Source organism: Seriola aureovittata, chromosome 4 (assembly GCF_021018895.1).
Source record: "Seriola aureovittata isolate HTS-2021-v1 ecotype China chromosome 4, ASM2101889v1, whole genome shotgun sequence".
Classification (NCBI taxonomy): domain Eukaryota; kingdom Metazoa; phylum Chordata; class Actinopteri; order Carangiformes; family Carangidae; genus Seriola; species Seriola aureovittata.
Genome location: NC_079367.1, coordinates 16,583,676 through 16,604,030, shown reverse-complemented (window position 1 = coordinate 16,604,030; position 20,355 = coordinate 16,583,676). Strand labels below are relative to the sequence as shown.

Genomic DNA, 20,355 nt, shown 5'->3' with positions numbered 1-20,355 from the left:
GACGGCGCAATGGGAGGAGGGAAAAAAGGGGAGGGGCACTAATTGCATGCTAGAGGAAGAGGATCAGATTATGAAAAGAGTGAGAGAATGAAGATGGATCCCTGTGACACTGTCAAATTAAGGGCAAGCCTTGTAACGCGGAGAGACACTGAAATGTACAGTGGCACCCGCTACACCAGAGGAAGAGGGGAGATTGGGGGAGGAGATGAAGATAGAGGGAGGAAAGAGAGAGCGAGAAATGGGGGGGGGGGGGTACAAGATGAGAGAGGCCATCGAGGCTAAGAGAGAATTGAATGTAGGAGAATGAAGTGATGTAGACACACACACATACTGTGAGTGTGGACACACACACACACACACACACACACACACACTGGTTTCAGTGTAAAGAAGAGCATATATCACATCACCCCAACACCACCATTACACCCCCAACCCAATCCTCCCCCAAACACCGCCACCCCAAGCCAGCAGGTCTCTAACTCTCCCCTCTCTAATAGCTGTCAGATTACTATCAGCCAAACAAGACATCCAGCCTCCCCTCCTCCCCTTTTCTCCCTCCCTCCCTCCCTCCCATCCCACTGCCATCTTCCACATTACCCTCCGGTCGTCCTCTTCCTCCCCTGTTGCATTCTCTTCTCGCTTCCCATTCAGTAACACCACCTCTTGTGTTCCTCCACCCTGTGGCAGCTACCCATCACCTCCTCCTCCTCCTCCTGCTGAGCTACACCTCCACTACCTTAGCCTAAAGGAGAGCTACCTCAGCTGTGAGAGGGCAAAAGAGGCTTTAAAGACCTAAAAAGGGAAGCGGGTGAGCGAGGAATGCAAATACAGAAATCCATGTGTAGAACTAATGTAATCTTTCCATCTGATGTTCCCACATTGACTCAAAACAAGATGCAGCTTTTGAATTCTCGCTTATGCTCTTTGATCATTTGATTTGTACACATGATTGCAAACAGACTTTTGAGCTACTTGAAACGCCACTCTGGTATTTTCTCTTTTTTTTTTTTTCTGACCACCTTTTATAATTATGGGCCCTTCATAAAGGCTTTTTAAAGTAACTAATGGCGTATTACTGGTTAATGCATCATTTACTTGCGCCTTAAAGGTCAGTTATATGTGATTGATAAGAACCAGTTTTTGGTGGCTTTTGTAAAAAATTTGTCTGGCTGGTGTTTATCCTCCTCTTGCGTGACAGTTGCTTAGTATTTTTAGCTGATACTTAGAACCTGGTATTTATAACTGCAGACATGAAGGCAGAAACCCACACGCACTTAGTTCGACGAGTAGTAAATCAATAATAAAGGGTCATGAATTTAATGTCATCAACTATTGGATAGATTGACGTGAAAGTTGATACAGTCTTGGTACCCATAGGATAGATCCTAATGACTTTGGTTATCCCCTAAACTTTCCCTAAGGGGTCAAAGTTTTCATGTTTTCAGTGGAATAGTTCAGACATCAGATGTCCACACATCTACCAGATGGTTTGGCACAAAGTTTTGCACAGATATCAATGGTTCCCAGATGATGCATGTGATCCTCTGACTTTTTCTCTAGTGCCACCATGAGGTTGTTTGGTTTCACATTGGTTCTCATTTCTGTTTTCAAGGTCCCTAGAAGATTAAATTTGGTGATCCTTTTATTTTTCAATCATCACAATTTGGTTTTTCACCAAATACTTTCAAAATTCATAAATTCCCCCAACAGCCTCAGCTGTACTTTGAGTTTGCTGCCAATTAGCAACTGTAACATGGTAAAATCTTGCTAAATATGAACATATTAGCATTGTCACTGTAAGCATGTTAGCATGCTGATGGTAGCATTAGCACAGACTCAGAATTAACAGTGTGGCTATCTTGCTTTATCCTCCAGAAGATAACTGGTCAAACAGTCCACTGGAGCTGTCTTCATATGAACTAAAGCTAAACCTAAAAAAAAAATTAATTGTCAAACTGGAGGAGAGTAAATACCAGTCACAAGGATTTTCCACACCCTGATCAAGCCAAAAGTTGGTCTTATTACTGGCTAATAACTGATCTAGAAAGTATTAGTAAATGATTCATTAGCCATGAATAAAACAATATGTATCAACCTATAAACCCATTATAAAGGATGATTTATTTGAAAGTAGTACTGTTCTTTATGTAAAAGGAGTTCTGAGTTTGCCCTTTCGTTGGCCTGTTGCACCGCTACTGTCGTCTGGCCGGAAACCTCTCCGCCCTTACAGACAGCCAGCGGTCCACAGAGAGTCATCCAACTGTCAGTGCTCTGTACTGTTCCAGCCTCGTGTTGGTCGGCTGTGTGTGTGAGCTGTCTGAGTGTGTGTGTGTGTGTGTGTGTGTCTGTGTGTGTGTCTGTGTGTGTGTCTGTGTGTGTGTCCGTGTGTGTGTCCGTGTGTGTGTCCGTGTGTGGGTACTCATGCACGTATGATCGTCTTTTATCCCCCCTCATCATCACTAACAGGGTTTCCCAGGCTCTGGCCAGGAGAGTGTGGGTCACAGGGCAGGAATCAAACAGCAGAACAATGGAGAGCTTCCTCCACTTAACCTCCTAATGGGCTCTCAATGGCTCCCCTGGCTCCCTCCAAACTATCAGCCACTGGATTCACTTACCTCACTGCACCAACCAGGGTCTGTGTGGGGGGTCTGAGTGTTGCAGTCGTGGCATACTGCTTAGAAAACATGCGCGCGTGTGTGTCTGCTTGTGTATGAATGAATGAGTGTGTGTGTGTGTGTGCGTGTGTGTGTGTGTGCGTGTGTGTGTGTGTGCGTGTGTGTGTGCGTGTGTGTGTGTGCGTGTATATGAATGAGTGTAGGTGTGAGACAGAAAAACCAGACCACAGACGGACAGAAACACTGAGGAGGTCCAACTGTTTCTGATGAGATATGTGTTTTCTGTGTAATGGCACGCAGGCGGTGGATGGGAGATCTGGAAATCTCACATTTTCACAGCCACCTACTCATCAAGCTCACATAAAGCGTACGACCCGCGTTAGCCAGCGAAACACATGTCCTCAGGTGTGTGCTTGTAGTGCCGTGCGCCCCCGCTGACCGATATAGATGTCAGCATATGTGAGTGCATAAGACTTTGCGTTGAGCTACTCGGCTCTGCTAGTTACACTTCAATAATTACTTTCAGTGTGTGCTCCATCCCCGAGCACCTCGCAGCCCCCAAATCTGCAAAGACAAGTGGCCTCATTTATTTCCGTGGAGGAAATAATTTAGCAGTGTCGGTGCGCTAACGAGCTAGAGCGGAGGGATTCCTAATTAGATTCACTTTGTTTGTGTCATTTTAATTACGTTGTGGTCCCCAGCAGTGGAGCCACCAGTGATCCTCCGTGTCTCTTAGCTCCGCTGCCATGCACGCTGCCGCACCGGGTCCCAGCAGAGCTTTACAAAAACCAACAAACTCTTTCTCCTTCCTGTCAACCAAAGCTATGACAGGCCGCGAGTATATGTTAATTTGTTGATTCTGAGCATGTTTGGCTGCTGTGTCACTTTAATCTCCAAACAACGCCACAAAGGTCACTGTCTTCTGATGCAAACAAACACACCCTTTCTAAACTTTTTTGGTGATGAATCATTATTTATTGCTGTAAATGAAAGGCATGGGGGACAGCTTTTCCTGCCTGTGTAGTCTTAAGCGGTGTTTATGTTCTGCTTTTGAAGGGAAAGCTTCACTAAACCGAAGCACTTTGAGGTTCCTTTTGAAGTATTCCCCTAAGACACGGTTGCTAATTATTTGGTGTTTCATGATGAATTCAGCTCAGTTCATTAGACTGTTTTAACTGATGTTGCTGTCTTAGATCCTGTCTGCCTCAGCGCACACACTGAACCATTTAGATAATTGAGTGATTAATTGATACCTAATGATCAGCACAGACCTTATGTTCTACTTTCATTCCAAACTTGACAATTTATTATCAAGTTATTACCTGCAACTCGCACGTGTTTTCAGCAGAGTGATGTGAAGTATTCAAGTGAGTTTTCTGCAGCCATCAGATGTGTGATATGAAGGGTTTTGCCTTGTGTAAAGGCCTCAGATGCATGATGTGAAGTGGCGTCTTGATTTCTATCTGTCTCTAAAGGCTTGAGAAAATAAAATTAGAGCAAGCAAAGGAGGCATGAGGAGGGGAAAGAAAACCAAAAAGAAAATAAAGTGGAATAGTGAAAGAAAGAAAGTAAAAGAGAGAGAAAGAGGAACCCTTGAGGTGTTGTGGCGTCCCATCAGTGGTGTTGTTAGTGAGGGTTTCATCCCATCTGTCCCATGTTGTGTGATAGTGATCAGTCTTCAGGGACCCACCTCCACAGATGAGGTCAGGCCTTACCTGTCAATCACACTGGGTCTGGTCTGCTGGGGTCACCTCAAGCAGGGAATCCCAAACCCCCAGACCTCCAAATTGGAAATACTTTTGGATGAAGAGAAGCCTAAATAAGAGTTTGGCCGAGCAATGCATTGTGTTAACCAACAAAGTTACAAATTATTCAATGAAACTATTAATTTATCCTGCTTCAAGGATAGTCCCCAGAGCTCTGTGATGGAATGACACACCGGTTTGTTGGCAGACAATATTAGTAATCTGATCATCCAGTGAAAACAGTATTAAATAAAACACTGTAGTCTTGTGTCCCTGTGGAAATGGTAGAGGTTATCGTTTCAAAGTGTGTACTATTTAGTAAAATTCTGCCCTGTGAAACTAATTGAAAGCACAGATGATTGTATCCTTTAAAAAAAAAAGAAAAGATAATTTGAATAGCAAAGATGTCATTTCAAGGATATTTTTCGAGTAGCGAATGTGTCATTATTGAATCGACCTAAGGCCTAAGACTTTTGTAGTATAAATGGCATTATATATGGTTTCCACTGTGATACTAAGTCTGCAGTAGAAAATATGTTTATTTACTTTCTGGTGGAGAGTTAGTTGAGAAGACAGATACCACTCGTAGCTGATTATCTTAGCTTAGCACAAATACTGGCAACAGGGGCTCTGTTCAAAGGTAACAAAATCTGCCTACCAGCACCTCTGAAGCTCCCTTGTTAACAAGTCATATCTCATTTGTTAAATCTGGAGAAAAAAAGAAGTGTAAATTCAACAATTAACAATTTTAAGAACGGTCATGTGACAATGACGACTGTCATTTTTACATTTTGGTTTTTGTGAAGATTAAATTGATTTATAACATGTTCATTAGTGACTTGTAGAGGTGGGGAGAGATCAGTGTTGATACCTTTGGACAAGGCCAGGTCACATGGTATTGATCCTCTTATGTACTGTAACTCTGTCAGAAAGCAAAGCATATTTCCCAAAATGTCAAACTTCAGTCCTACAGCTGACAGTGTTTTGGATGTAACCCACTGCTGCATGTGCGTGCGTGCGTGCGTGCGTGCGTGCGTGTGTGTGTGCGCCTGAGTGTGCCTGAGTGTCCGTGTGTGTCTACTAAAACTAACACAGCTGATGAGCTGTATAAACATCTGTCCTGATCCTAGATGTCTTTTTGTCCAGGAATAACATTTGAGTCTGTAGGACAATGCCTGCGCAGAGGCTACACAGCTGTGTGTACACACACACACTGAGGTTCATCGCTACAGGGTCATCACAGCTTTACAGAGGCCAGAAACACTGTACAACAGGAAGGCAGTAGCTCCACACCAGGGAAATGTTAATGTTCCTACTGTTCCTTGGATTGACTTCTTCTGTCATTTTGTCACTCAGCATGTTCACTGACTGACTTGTTTTTCTCTCAGTAAGATACAAGCAGTATGTTGTAATGTGTGTGTGTCAGCAGTGATTACCATGCTGCATAATGGAAACTCGTGAGTGTAAAGCAGTCCATCTGTGATCGTGAGCTCTGAGTCAAGACTAAAATGCAAACTGTGGGTTATATGTACAAAGCCTGTATGTTATGTTGTGTAATACGCTTGTGTGCTGTGCGGATAATACACAACCAAACACACATACACGTTCTGTTGTGATGGGCTGGCTGTTTTACAACAAGGGCCATTTGGATTTACCAGAGAGAATAGTGTTTCCATTCCCTGAAGCTCATGCTCTCTCTCTCTCTCTCTCTCTCTCTCTCTCTCTCTCTCTCTCTCTCTCTCTCTCTCTCTCTCTCTCTGAACAGATACTATCTGAGCTCACCTAATGGAGACAACTACACACCTTTAAACTCCTTACCAGCGATGCCTAATACACACCATGACTAAGGTAAAGCTTTTTTTTTACCCCAATAGTGAAGCAAGAAATGTCTTCCTGTTGCTTGATGATGCATTTTTGACGTAAGTCGAATGATTTCATAAGTTCTGAAACATTTCTGAAACCCTCTAGGACCCTGTAATTCAATTAAGAAAAGAGAAATATGGGATTTTCACTTAACAGTCAATGACATGTAGCTAGTGGGTAAATCATGTTTAAGATAGGGCTGCAACAAACTATTTTTTTTATTTAGAAGTCTGCGGACTCTAAAAATGTATTTCATTTGTAATGATATGAAACAGAGAAATCCTCACATTTGAGAGTTTGGAACCAGCATATATAATTGGCCGTTTGCTCCATAAATGATGATTAATTGGTTATCAAACTAGTTGGCAACTAATTTCCTGTCAAGCAACCAGAATTTGTCACCAAATTACTCAATGAAACCACAAATTGATTAATCAATGATTTAACTAATTATTTAGGCAGAAGTAAAGATCTACTACATTTAAAAACCAACTAATGGCAAAAACACATGATCTGAAATCATTTATCCAAATCAATGAAAAAGTACAGGCAGTTTTTACAGGCAAGATTTTGTACGTAGAACGTTTTTATTTGAAATAATGTTGTGTGTGTTTTTAAAGAACGTGTTCACTTAAATATATAAAGTGCAATTCAGCAACATACAAAGAACATCGTCAATTATTTCATCACCGGCCCATAGTTACAATTGATGCAGACTAGACTCATGTTTGAGAACGCTATTGATTATCTTATAAGAGCTGGTATAAGTGAGGGGCAGGCTGAAGGCTTAATGATTCTTGTGAATAAATCACCCTGAACAAAGGGATGCGGGATAAGATCTGATTCAGGACAGTTTTCTCGTGAATCGCTATTGGAAATTGAGAATAAAATACACGGGCAACTACAACAATACCAGTTTTTAAATGACTCTGTGAATAAACAAGGCTGTTGAGAGACTAGTGTTGGTCTATTTTAATCAAAACTTCACAGAGGAAAATAGGTGTTGAAGGATCTAAATGTCTAAAAAATCTGTCATTTTGACAACTGTGATATTTGTATAATTAAAAAGGAGAGGGTATCATCTACCCCATATATGATATGACTGCTGCATTGATGAAATTATCTATCTTGAAATAAATTAATATGTTTATCAGGTACAGAGGACATTTTAATAACTCACCTGTCAAAAGTACCCGATTATGTCTGGGAAACTGGCAGCTGATAATTACCCACAATTCATGCCAGAGGTTTGAATCTTTGCAAAAGAAAATTGATGAAACACAATCTAAATTGGGTACAGTAATCCATTCCAAGTTATGATGGGAAAAGGCCTATGTAAGGTGGATAAATGAAAAAGATTCTTGGGTTAGATTTACATAACCATAAGAGCTCTTACAAGCTCAGTTTCGTTCATTTAGCCGTCACTCTTAAGTTACACAGTAGCTCTGTTTATGTGATCCATTAGGAACTCTTTTTTTTCTCCAGAGAGTGACCTCACACACACACACACACACACACACACACACACACACACACACACACACACACACACACATTTATGCTCCAGTAGGACTGATAGGAGTCTGTCTCATATTCAAACCACCTGGATGTGGATGTGGATGTGGATGTGGATGTGGAAGTGCCGTTCGCTCTCCTCTCAGGCCACATGCTAAGTGCAGCCTCAGGTCTGTATATCTTACTGTCGTCTCACTATCAGGTTAATGCTCCCTTGTCCTAATAGATCTCACTTAATGCATCCTGTGGTCTTTTCTAGAGAACCAAATAGCAGCCCAAACCCACTCCCACTGTCTCACATTTTCAAACACGAGCATGCATACACCAAGCATTCGGTGACTTGATGTGACATCGCTCTCCTTGCCGCTGAACGCTGTTTTTTGACGGTGACTGTGAACCGTTGAGCCATATACAAAATGGAAAACTTACACTGTGTAAAGTTTGAAAGAAATGTCACAAACTTCTTCTTACAAGTGAAGAATTCAATAGTCTGAGAAGTTTTGCCCCTGCAGCCTTAATGGGTTTGGTATGACCAGCAGCTTATGGTAGCTAATATTTAGCCAATACTGCATTCACACACACAAAAACATGAAAATAAGAAATGAACTTGGAAGCTTTGACACATTATTCCAAGATTGTTACCCTCGTTGCTAGCCTTTTAGTCACACCAAATACATTGTAAATGGCCTAAATTACTGTCGGTTAGTGGTTTCTTTAAAGGAATAGTTAAAACCCTTTGGGAAATAAGCTTTTATTTGCTTTTATGCCGATAGTTAGAGAAGAAGGTTGATACCGCGGCTAAATATGAAGCTAAAGCTATGAAGCATGTTAGTGTAGTTTAGCATAAAGATTGTCCAAAGGTAACAGTGTCAACCAGCACCTAAAAACATGTTATGTCTTGCTTGTATAATCCATACAAAAACCAAAGCACACCAGTTCACCAACCTGCGTTCAGCCCTGGTCGGGATGTGGGTCGTCTGGGAGGCTTGGCTGACATGTGTTGACCCTTTCATGTAGATCGCTGAAGCTGTTAATGACACTGTGTCTGTCCAATTTGGGTAAAGGAAAAAAAAAAAGTAATGTCTAGATAGTCTTGCTTTAAAAGGGCCCCCCCCCCCCCCCCCCCAGACAATAAAGTGGAAAGAGTTTTAACATCATCTCATCATAAAGCAGCCACTTTCCAGTGAAGTTTTCCAGTGAGTGCTGGGATAGATATGTTCAGAGCTCTGCATATGGTGGACAGCTGGACCTTTGGCTAGAGACATGCCAGCAGAGGAGAAGCATGGCAGGCGGCAGAGTTTTTAATCTGTCTGTCTGTGTCTCCTCTCTGTCATTAACCTCGCGCCCTGACAGCCTGCTCCCTGTAACACTGACCTGCTTCACCTAATGAGCTACCAATTACTACAAATTAGGCGAGAGAGAGGCCACTGCTATCATCCACTCCACACACTCTTCTCAACTCGTCTGTGGGATTTGGATGTAGCGAGATGCTCAGGTAGAATAAATAACAAGGCAGGGAGGAAAAAAAAAATTGTGACAGTGATGTTCAGAGAGGATGCTGTTAACATTGTGCATGTGTTGCTGTGCTATGTGTATGTGTTGGCGTGCACATACACTGTGTCCTGAGTGCACCTGCTCCTGCTGTGCATGTGTGTGAGTGTGTACGCCCACATAGTCGGTCTTTAACCTTGCACACCTGGCTACTATGAGAGACCAGCTTCTCTCTGGCCCATCTCGATGTTTATTCATTTATTTATGGGAAGCCTGGAAATCATCGCCCTTGTCTTGGTCTCCTGTGGCAGCGAGGGAAGGCAGCCCAAATTTATGCATGGCAGCAGAAATTAATTAGGCATCAATTAACTCATGCTAATGTGTATGCATTGAATTTTTTTTTAAGAGCCTGCCTGTTAACTAATTTGTAAAAACTGTTTCACAGAAACGTCAACAGTCGGGAACAGACAGTGTCTTGTAGGCTATTTTCTTATACACAGACAAAAAAATGAAATCAGAGTGGAATAGAGAAAAGCCTTGAGATGTTAATAAACAAAGCTGGAGGAGGAGGAGAATGTAGCCTGCAGAGGTCACAGCGCTGCAGCCTGTTTCTCCACTTCATTTAACTGTGTCCCTGGCCTGGAATGGCCTGCAAGCTCCACACACACACACACACACACACAACACACACACACACACACACACACACACACAGAGAGAAACAAACACAAACTCACACATTCATAGAAGGATGGAGAGAGTGAGATGGAGGGAGAGGAAAGGGAAGTGAGGCGTTTATTTGTTGCTTCGCTCTTAACAGGCTGCTGGTTCAGCAGGGAACCCCCAAAGGTAGAGTTCAGAGAAAGTGTGTGTGTGTGTGTGTGTGTGTGTGTGTGTGTGTGTGTGTGTGTGTGTGTGTGTGTGTGTGTGTGTGTGTGTGTGTGTGTGTGTGTGTGTGTGTGTTCAGCCCTCTGTGTCAGTGCTTTTCTCTTGCCAGGAGGTTTCCAACAGCTCTTGTGTTAATAGTGGGCTAGCTGCTTCAACAGTAGACAACTGGTTGTCTGGTATATAGAGAAAAACTCAAGGGGTCATGCAACCTGCATAATATACATTTATGTACAGTATATATATGCAGCATGGAGAGAGATGAAGGCAGAGTTGAATATTGTATTGTATTGTATTCATTTTTTCACAAACTTTTCAGAACATGCACAGTAATATCGTTCTTTGGCTCATTTCTTTGTAAACGGTAGAAGTATCCAGGCACCAACAGAACAGGGCTGAAAAATAAAGACGAGCACAGGCCAGAGCAAAATGTTACGTGAAATAAAATCCTACATCCAGCATCAAGTAACATGCCCTGTGTCATCTGACTGCTGATATATATGATGGTTATCTAGCTATCTTGCTGTGTACTGTTAACCTTAGCCTGCTCACATTGAGGACTCTTAGCAGCACACAGACAGCTTGATCAATAGGTCAGCGTGCTGACAGCAGTCCTCAGGGTGCTGGTAGAGGAAGAGACTGGGTAGGTTGAGGGAGGGGGTAGTTAAGGGTGATCATGTATCCCGCAAACACCAAAAGCACCTAAGCAGGATGAACAGAAGCCACAAAACACTCGCTTAACAGATGACCCTAACCCCAACCACCTACTCTGAACTCGTAGTCACAGCTCTCTTACCTTGATGGCAAAACCTGAACCAACAGGCTTGCAAAAGGTCACAGGAAAACTATATGAGATTTTCTTTTTCTTCTTTCTCTTCTGCGCAGTAATTTCATCCTCCTCAACCACATAATGATTACCACGATATACTGTGTATTGGGGTTGTTATTTGTGTCTTCTAAAGCAAGACTATATACCACAGACTTATATTGTTTATCCTTGGCCATCGACAGTTTGCATTTCACCCTCTGTGATCCGTCTGTGTAATTACTAGACACAGACAGCCTACCTTGAATTATTCCTACTTGTGTGTTATTACACGGCCTGAGCATCCACCCTGTCCCCTTTTGCATGACAGACAAATAAAGTCCGGCACACAGGAGATGCCGGAACAGATAACCCCACATTTACATTCAAACGGAGCTTTTGACAAAGCCTTAGCAACAGGCTCCTTCATCAGCGGGCTGGCTGCGCAGCCCTAGCTTGCCTTCTCCTCTCCTCTCCTTACAGCCATGATCTTGAGAGGGAGCTTTAAATTGGAAATTATTACACATTAAACCCTCTGCGCGCAGGCCAGGATCGAACTGGATCAATATCTTGCCCAGCACAATAAATCAGATGCTTTCTCTCCCCTTCTCTCTTTTCCCCTTTGCTTTTTCAAGTGGCTATAGGCCACTGCTCAGCTGGAACATATTTAAATTTTCTTGTAACAAATTAATTCCAACATTTTCTCTTGATTGAATTAGGGCAAGTGCTGGTGCTGTCACAAGTGTTTGGGCTGCTCCTGGGGAGAGACAAATTGCCAGGCCTGGACACGGGTAACAAGCGGTGGTGTTGAGTCGCTGATAATCTCCCCACTAATTCTCCATTACAGCAAAATGAGGCCATAAATCTTCTTGACAGCTGATCGATGTAAACATTGTTTCCCCCATGATTGCCAGCTCTCCCAGCGGAGCTACTGTCCGCTCACAATCCACTGAAATTACTCCCGCACCAGCCCTCCCTCCCTTCCTCTCTTCCCTGGAACTGGTGTGTGTGCGCGTTGGACTGGCCTGGCGGGGAAACCAAAGTCACTGCTGTCCTGCCGAGGGAAGAGGTGGCCATCTAATTTTAGCTCAAAGCTTGCTAAACAAATGGAAAATATTAATCAAAATGTCTCCTGTTTAACCACTGGCACAAGCAATTCTTTACAGAAGAATGATTGTTCTACCACCATGCAGTCACATGGTGTTGCAGGTTGAATGAAATGAAAAAGACTTTTGAAAAATGAAGGAAATAAGATATAGAAGGTATAACATGCCGTCAAACAATGATTTCTTTTCTAAGCTATCACTCCTCCTTCTTCGGTGTGTGTGTGTAATGGCATTAGGCAGAGTAAACGGCAGTGAAAGATTGACTTGTCAAACAGTCAAAGCACAAGGCTCGTTATCAGCGTGTTCACTGTCTGATAATATTCTACACCATTATTAAAATCCAATATGCATGCAATTACAGAGACAGGGATGCTGTTAAAATGGGACGTCTGGCTGTAATCACAGACAGAAAACGCCATTTTAAGACATGCCACTTTAAGAAATCTGTTAAAATGGCATGTTTAAAGCATTTTGGATTCTTATTTTATTATACCAGAGGGTATACTATTGTGGGCACATACTGACTGCTTCATTTTTTCTTTTTCTTTATCTTATTATCTTCCTGATCTTTGTCATTTCTCAAAAGTTATGCCTGCACGTCTGTATCTGTGCTGCTCTCTAAAATCTTGCTTCTGGCGTGATTCTCCGTCTGTGCGTCTGCTCCTAATTGGCTGGTTATTTACCACAAGTGCTGATCAGGAGTTACTCTTTTCTTTCTGTTTAAACTGACTGAGAGAGGTGTTTACTCAACTTTATGATCATTTTGCACGATGTAGTTTGTGGTGTTTTTGAACTGGAAAAAGGTGTTTCTATTATTTTCCCTTGTTGAAATAAATGGGGTGAATACAATTTTAGAAACACCCCTCACTATGATTTAATACAGTTCACCAGGACAGCTTCCAAAATTAACATAAAGTTGAATCAGTGCATTTGCGCTTCTTGATAGCATTTATCTCATGATTGTTGTATTATAGTTTAAGCTACACACCAAAAAACTCAATGTAGCACTAATACAATACCGGGTTAACTTTAACCAGTGCCAACAGGATGTCTTGACGCAGTGTTAATGTAATTTTCTTTATTGCTATGGGTTACCCAAACCAAAATAGGGTTATTTTGACCCAGTATAAGTCTTGACAGGATTTACCTGAAATGTGTTACAAATTTATACAAAATTTGTACAAAATGATGTATATATGGCATTCGAGATAGCAAAGCATACACATAATATTAATAATCAGAACCAAATGGGGACTTGTAAGTTTAAAAAGAGTAAACAAAAGAGCAGATTATAACACCTCACAATCATACTATTTAGTTTGGGTAAATTACCCAGAGTAATGCATGAAAAGACACTGAGTCAAAATAACCCACTGTCTTGGTTTTATTGGTTAACCCAGTGCTGTGTCAGTGCCATATTAATCTAAATTGGGTGAACCTAATAAATTGCCAGCTGAGTAGAGACTCTTCCAGCAGGTGTTTTGGTTCAGTCATTGCTGGGGTTTGACTCAGTCCAGTGTCCCCCGTAATTAAATCCATATCAGACGACCTTACAGTTCTGCAGTAGTTGATTTTTTTTTTTTTGGCCACTTTTGGCAACAAAACAGGTTGTGAGCAAAATATTGACATACCATTACCTTTTCAGCTGATTTGGCAAACTTGTTAGCAAACATTACACATCCAAATGGTACGGAGCAACATTAGCATTCATTTAAAGTCATGCCTCTGTATGTCCAATGTTCACTCAATCCTAGCTCTGTTATTGGTCTTTACTGACTCCTGAGGTAAATATCTGGCTCTTAAGTTGCTAAATGTTCTACTGTGTTCACCAGCTGGTCGTAAATTGTGTCTGTCTGATGTCTTATGCTGATCAGGTAGTGTACAGTCAGTTTTTAAAGCATTTTCACTGAAGACATCTGACTGCACACAGCTGAAGACGACACTGAGGGCGGTGAGAGTGAACCCTAAACAGTAACATTGCAGGTGCACGGTTAAACAATGAGCTGAAACTCGCTGTAATGCTCCGTAGAGCCGAGGGGAACTGTAGAGTCACATGATCATTCTCTGTAGGTTCATCACTTTGTAATTTTGTTTTCACATTATTATTATCATTGGCTTTAACCTAGTCCAACCATAAATTAACCATGACCATGATTTGTCCCGAACCTTAACTGTGCTGTAGTCGCAATGAGATACTGGAGAAAGTGAGAATTTGTATTTTTGTTTTTTTTTCAGAATTCTATAGTATCCTGTCTGGAAATAGAGTTGGTCTTCTTTGGTACATGAAGCGAATTGATCCAAACCATTAGTTTTACATTCTTCCAGGTAACACTCACTGCCTGTGTGGGACCATTTATGAGTCCTGTGACCACAGAGCACCCAGTGGGTATGTGCGACAGACCAGGAGACGTCCTGTACTGGCTCTAAAGGTTACTCAGGCCAGCACTCCATTGCAATTGGTCCCTTTCTGGCTCTGTCACTGGCATTATGACTTCATCACCCCCGAGAGGAGAGGAAGAGAGAGAAAGAAAAACAGTTTGCACTCATCCGTCAATGTCCATCTCAAATTACAGCTCAACCAATCACCAGCAAGGATCAATAGGGAGCGGCTGAGCAGGTTGGGGGCGGGGGGGCGGGTGGGTGGATGGTGCAACAGAGGTCTAAAGAGAGGAAGGGAGGGTCTGAAGATGCTTGTTGAAAGACAGAAGAATAACTGATCAATACGGAAGGATGGATTTTGTCATTTTGAAAAGGGCTGTCAGTGGGTCGTTCACTCCCACCTGCTCAGAGCTATATCCTCCAACTCAGGCTGTGGACGACACATCAGTCCATCACATCGCTTTGGCCCAATCTTTCCTCGCCTCTGCCTCGTTCACTACTCTCACGCAGTTAGCATAAACCATAACTTTAGAGATAATGAGCAGGTATTATTTTCATTGGCTACTCATTTGCATAAATCAATGGTACACCTTCAAAGGGCAATCTCAAACAATGATCTGTCTCCACACGGTTGTAATTGCTAAGCGATTTCATTATATCGTTTCATCCTACGCCACCTCCACATTCCAAGTCGCAATGTGTGTTAAGCCTGACCCCTGCACTCCTCCGTGCATGAGGAGAGGAATATACACTGCCAGTGCCAGTCTGATGAGAGCAAAGTGTGTACGCTGGGTGATTAACTCAATAAGAAACAAAGATCTCCTTCATTGGGATGCTCTCTGCTGTAATGGTTGTTTGATTGGAAGTCAGTGGCTGTATTGACAGGTGAAGTGGACTGATTAATGGGGGTTTAAGCCAGTAAGGATAACAGTCCTTCACATGGCTTATTTAACTCTAAAAGAGTGACTGATGGTCCACTGCAGAGATGTGTCGTCTAAATCACTCCCCACTGAAGCCTCTAAGCACAGTAATGGGGCCATTTATGCACATCCCTTCAGGAAACATTGATTTGGTGGATTTTAATACAACCCTCTGCTCAGTTTTGTTCTCGGCATGTGAATGTTACTACTCGCACTTGAAGCTAATTATAACTAGATAATGAGAACCATGAAAATGTTCGATATTCAATCTTAAGGTCAGAACAGTTTTTAATTCTAATAGCTTACATAATAGGGGATACATTTTCCCAAAGGCACCAAGAAACTCAATACTAAAAGAAATATGCTTTCAACAAGAAGTAATTACTTTCTGGGTGGTAATTAATAACCTTAATGGTAACCCTGGGTCAAGAATGCATTGCTACTTGTAATTTATACGTTTAAAGTTATTTTAAGTGCTACAAAGTAGTATAAAGCACTTCCACTATAGGAGCGCTGTACCTTATAGCTAGCAGTGGACAAGCTGTCTATTACAGTCCATTGCATACCGACTTATGCTAATGATTTGACCTAAGGTGCAGAGTTTTAAAGTAAAGCCAGAGCAGTAAAAGGAAAAGTGGTTTTAGTCAAAACAAAGCGTGCAGAGGAACTGAATGAATATAGAGTATCAGTATTATATCTGTCATGAAGGTCAAAGGTGACTTGTTTGGGGCTTGGTTGAAGCTCTGGTTTCAATTCAGTGGATCAGAATAGCTCAAATTGACACCAAGACCCATCTGCCCACTGAATTAATCCTCCACTCTCTTCCATTTGGCCGTTTTTTGTTTTCTTTATCAGCTCCATCCATTTCTTTATTCATTCGGTTGACTTCTGAAAGGGGAGAGGTGACATGTCCTGGGGCATCTGTGTTTTTTTAAAAAAATCCAGCGATTTCAAGTGCAACATTTGCAGACTGCAGGGTCATTGGCAGTTATATTTTCCCTCTCCCTCTTCCCTCTCTCTCCCAGTGAAATCGATCGTTTGTTTGTAAGGAGCTCAAACAGAGCGGGAGAAGGATTCAGGGCTCTGCTGGCAATGCGAGCAGAACAGAAATGCTGCTGGGGAAAGGCAAGCAAAAGGCAAAAAGGCAGAAAACCTCCCCATTCTCACCGTCACTGCACATGACCTTGGGGCCAGAGCGAGCTAGCGAGCGGGCAGGCGGAGGAACCGCCCAGCAAGCACTGCTGCACACACAGAGGAATTTGGAAGGCAGAGTGGAGCGCAGGTCTGCGAGCCCTAGCCCTCTGCTTAAGTGAGTGCAAATTAACTGAAATAAAACTTTTAAAGGTCAATATAAATTTGATTTGTTGTCTGCATACTAAACCCTAATCACATTAGAACAAAGTTCCCCTGCTCTTTGAAAAGGCTGCTCTGTTATGTTAATCTATTTGGCTGTTAAACATGAAGGGCAAGCAACAGGTGAGGAGCCTTTATGTGTGTCTGTGGCCCTGCTAATAGAGAGAGACCTTAGTGAAACACAGACAGTAGTCGACAGTAGCTGACACTGGCTATCAAACAAACGGCACAGAGAAGATGTCTGCCAAGGAAACAGCCTCTGGTGAGAAACACAGAATGAAGGAAAACAGGGAGAACAGAGCGATAGCGAGAGAGGATGACAGAATGACACACAGGGGACAGACATGTTTGTTTTTGTGTGAGCCTGCCTGTGTGTGCAGCATACATGCATGCCCTACTGTGTGTATACTCTGTCTCTTGCTCTTGCTCTGTTATAGCCGTCTCAGTGGCAACTGAGGTGGTGGAGCCCCACAGGGGTCAGCCATGTAAGGAACATAAAAGGCCAATTTAATTTAGCACGTCCGCGGCTACAAAGTATTTTAATTCCGACAGCTGTGACTGAGGAGTTAATATTTGACTTGTCAGAAGTGGGGCCGGGGCCAGTGAATCATTGTAATTCTCATTAAGAGGCTCTCCCCCAGCAGCACCCTAATACAGAATAATGAAAGTCAAGACGGAGTGAGGCTCTAATGCCAGTTGAGGCCTATCTTTTAATATTCCCCTCTTGATGGATTAGGGAAGCGGGAAATTCATCTTGGATCATAGGGCCTAATTTAATAAGGGATCATTCCAGGAGTATTGCATTTTATAATAATGTCATTTAAAGTGTCGTCTTCCATTTTTACTGTCCCATATGTATGCTTATATAATGGTGCCGGAGGGATGTGTTTTTACAGTGCTCGGCTCTCTTCTGTGTCCACACACCCCCTCCAGACCACACTACACTGTCTCTCTGTGGTCTGCAGGCTCTCAACTCAGGTTTTCATTTCACATCTTGGTCATAGAGCCAATTGAGTGAGCAGTTATGAGAAGTTCAGTTACTCCAGCATGTTGCTGTTTCCCCAAATTATAATAGTATTTAGGGAAAATCACTGTGATATGAGTGTTGGGATTGTAAATATCACCCAAAGGAACTATTATAAAGATACATTACATTTGCTCCATCACAAGCTTCTAAAACTTACTCTCAGAGAGGCAGTGCTATATTTAACCGACCCACGAACGAAAGAAAAATGGCTTTTAGGAAATAAATTAAACAAATGTGACTAATATGAAGAAGTGTTGACGTTAGCAGCAGCACAAAGCTCACAATTATACCTTGTAAAGCCTTATATGAGTGAAAAATGCTGGATGTTACTGGGAAAAGCTTCTGTGAATGCATTTGTTTTTATGTACATGCAAGGCTCAACAGAAAAACAATCTCTATATAATCTTCATCGTCATTTAGAATTTTCAATTTTGCACATATAACGTTAAACAAGTCTCAAACCAAGTTACTGCAAAAAAAGATTATAGTAATGCTTTTATTAGCAGTGGTGCAGCTCTGTATTGTATATAATGTGTCCAGAATATCATATTTCTCATGTTTTTCAATATAACCTACCACCATATATGGACCAATAACATGATAATGTTTATTACTAATGTCTTCAAGAGGTGGGAGACAGCTGTGTATCCGTCCTAGGATACCAATAGTCTCAACCAATAGAGACCACTAACTGAGTCCTGTCCTCATGAAATGATCACCAGCTTAAAAACTAAAATTAGGCTGTGGTAGCAAAAATCTGTTAGATCTATATTATTGAAATGCCCCATGATGAACCTTATTTCTAGTTTTTGTTTTCTTTTTATAACTGCAAACAATATATTATAGTGAAAATTACCACTTTATTGTTTATCATTTAACTTCTACTTGAGAGTAAGATGAGAAGATTGATGCAACAACCATGTCTCTCCTCCAAACATGAATCTAGCACCTGGTTAGCATAGCTTAGCACAAAGGCTGGAAATGGGGAAAGGGCTAACCCGTCTCTTTCCAAAGGTAATAAAATACACCAACCAGAAACCTCTATGCAAAAAGATGGAAAGTAAACATTACTATTAGCCATTTTTGGGAGGTTATATGCTGGACTATTCCTTCTTTTGTACAGATTGACCAAACAAGATATAACATGTTAATTAATGAGCTTTAGAGGTACTGGTAGACTGATTTTATCACCTTTAGACAGAGCTCGGTTAGCTATTTCCCCCGTTTCCAGGCTTCGCACCAAGCTAAGCTAACCAGTTTCTGGCAATAGCCTTATATTTACCACACACACGTGACAGTGGCATCTGTCTTATCATCTGACTAACTCTCCACCAGAAAGCAAATAAGAGTATTTCCCAAACTGTCAAATTATTTCTTCAAAACACTGCTTTGCCCCAACCAGCACCTCCCACCTGCCATCGTGTGTCATCTAACAATGTAATGCAACAACACCACAAACTAGTGCCTGAAAAATTACATTAGATTTAAGTCAACATCTGTCTCACGGTCTCAGTTAAACATTAAAAACTAATTGACTACATTTATAAGGAGATTTTTTTTTTCTATGGTGGATACAGTATTGAAAACAATTTTAGAAAAGAAAACCAGGCAGTAGACTTTTCCTGATTCATGAGGTTGTTGTCATGAACCCTTGCAGGTCTGAATCTACTTTATATTTCTGGTGCAGCGTGTTATACAATAAACAGGATTTGCTGGCATGGATTAGACTTACCAACTCCTATTCCCAGTTTCTCTTAGGTGGTCCTACAAGAGCACTTCCAGATCACAGTGTGTTACATGTGACCCCTTAAAAGGGTCCCTGTCATCATTAAGATAAGAGGCAGTCTCTCAAACATGCTTTAGTTCAACAAAGTGCTTCCTCTTTGGCACACTCATGTCTTTGGCACCTCCGTCTAGCTTCTCCAACATACTCCTCTCCCTATCTGTTGTGCTCATATCGCTGCCCCTTGTCCTCCTAACTTTGTCTTCTGTAGGACTTTCCTTCTATCCCTCTCCCCACATTCCACGCTCTTCAGTCCAGTGAAGTCCAAATTCAATGTCATTCAGTCAGTTAGCTGAAAAATTTCATAAAGGATTCAGGTCACAATGTCAAATCTAGTTTTTGAATATCACTGCCAGTTGAGAGATATAGTTGTTTTCAATCAGCTTGCTTCCTTCCTCTCCATAACACAGCCAGTTATCTGCCACAGCAAGTGTCAGCTATTTTAGGACGCATGCGATATTCATTCTCAATACATGTGTCACTTCCTTGAATTTATTTCCATTGCAAAACAAAAAGGGAAGGATTTTTTTTTCTTCTCACACACTGCAGTCCTTTTTTTTTTTTTTTGGTGTTAAACTTTTAAAGATTCCCTCAACGGCTCCCCGCTCTTCCAGAGTCTGCGTTCTATTCATTGAGGAAACCACTAAATAAACACGTCTTAAATTGCACTGACAAATTCTAACAGTCAGTTTCTTTATTTAGTTTATATCAAGAGGAATGATATAAAGAGCCTGAAAAACAAGAGTGTGCATAAGTCAGAGAGACAGAGAGATAGAGAGAAAGAGATGGTCACACGCTGAGAAGTAGTTATATCTCAGGAAGGAGGTAGCGTGAGTGTGGGCTAACTTGCGAGATCTATTTTTAC

General features: G+C 41.8%; 1 long non-coding RNA gene across 1 annotated transcript in view; it reads left to right on the top strand.

Moving 5' to 3' along the window:
• Positions 1-16,592, top strand: part of LOC130168122 (uncharacterized) — a 67,810-nt gene extending 51,218 nt beyond the window's left edge. The window contains exons 2-3 of the long non-coding RNA XR_008827383.1: positions 6,129-6,211; positions 16,353-16,592. This is a non-coding gene — a long non-coding RNA (uncharacterized LOC130168122). The remainder of the gene's footprint in view (positions 1-6,128; positions 6,212-16,352) is intronic.
• Positions 16,593-20,355: the final 3,763 nt, after the last annotated feature.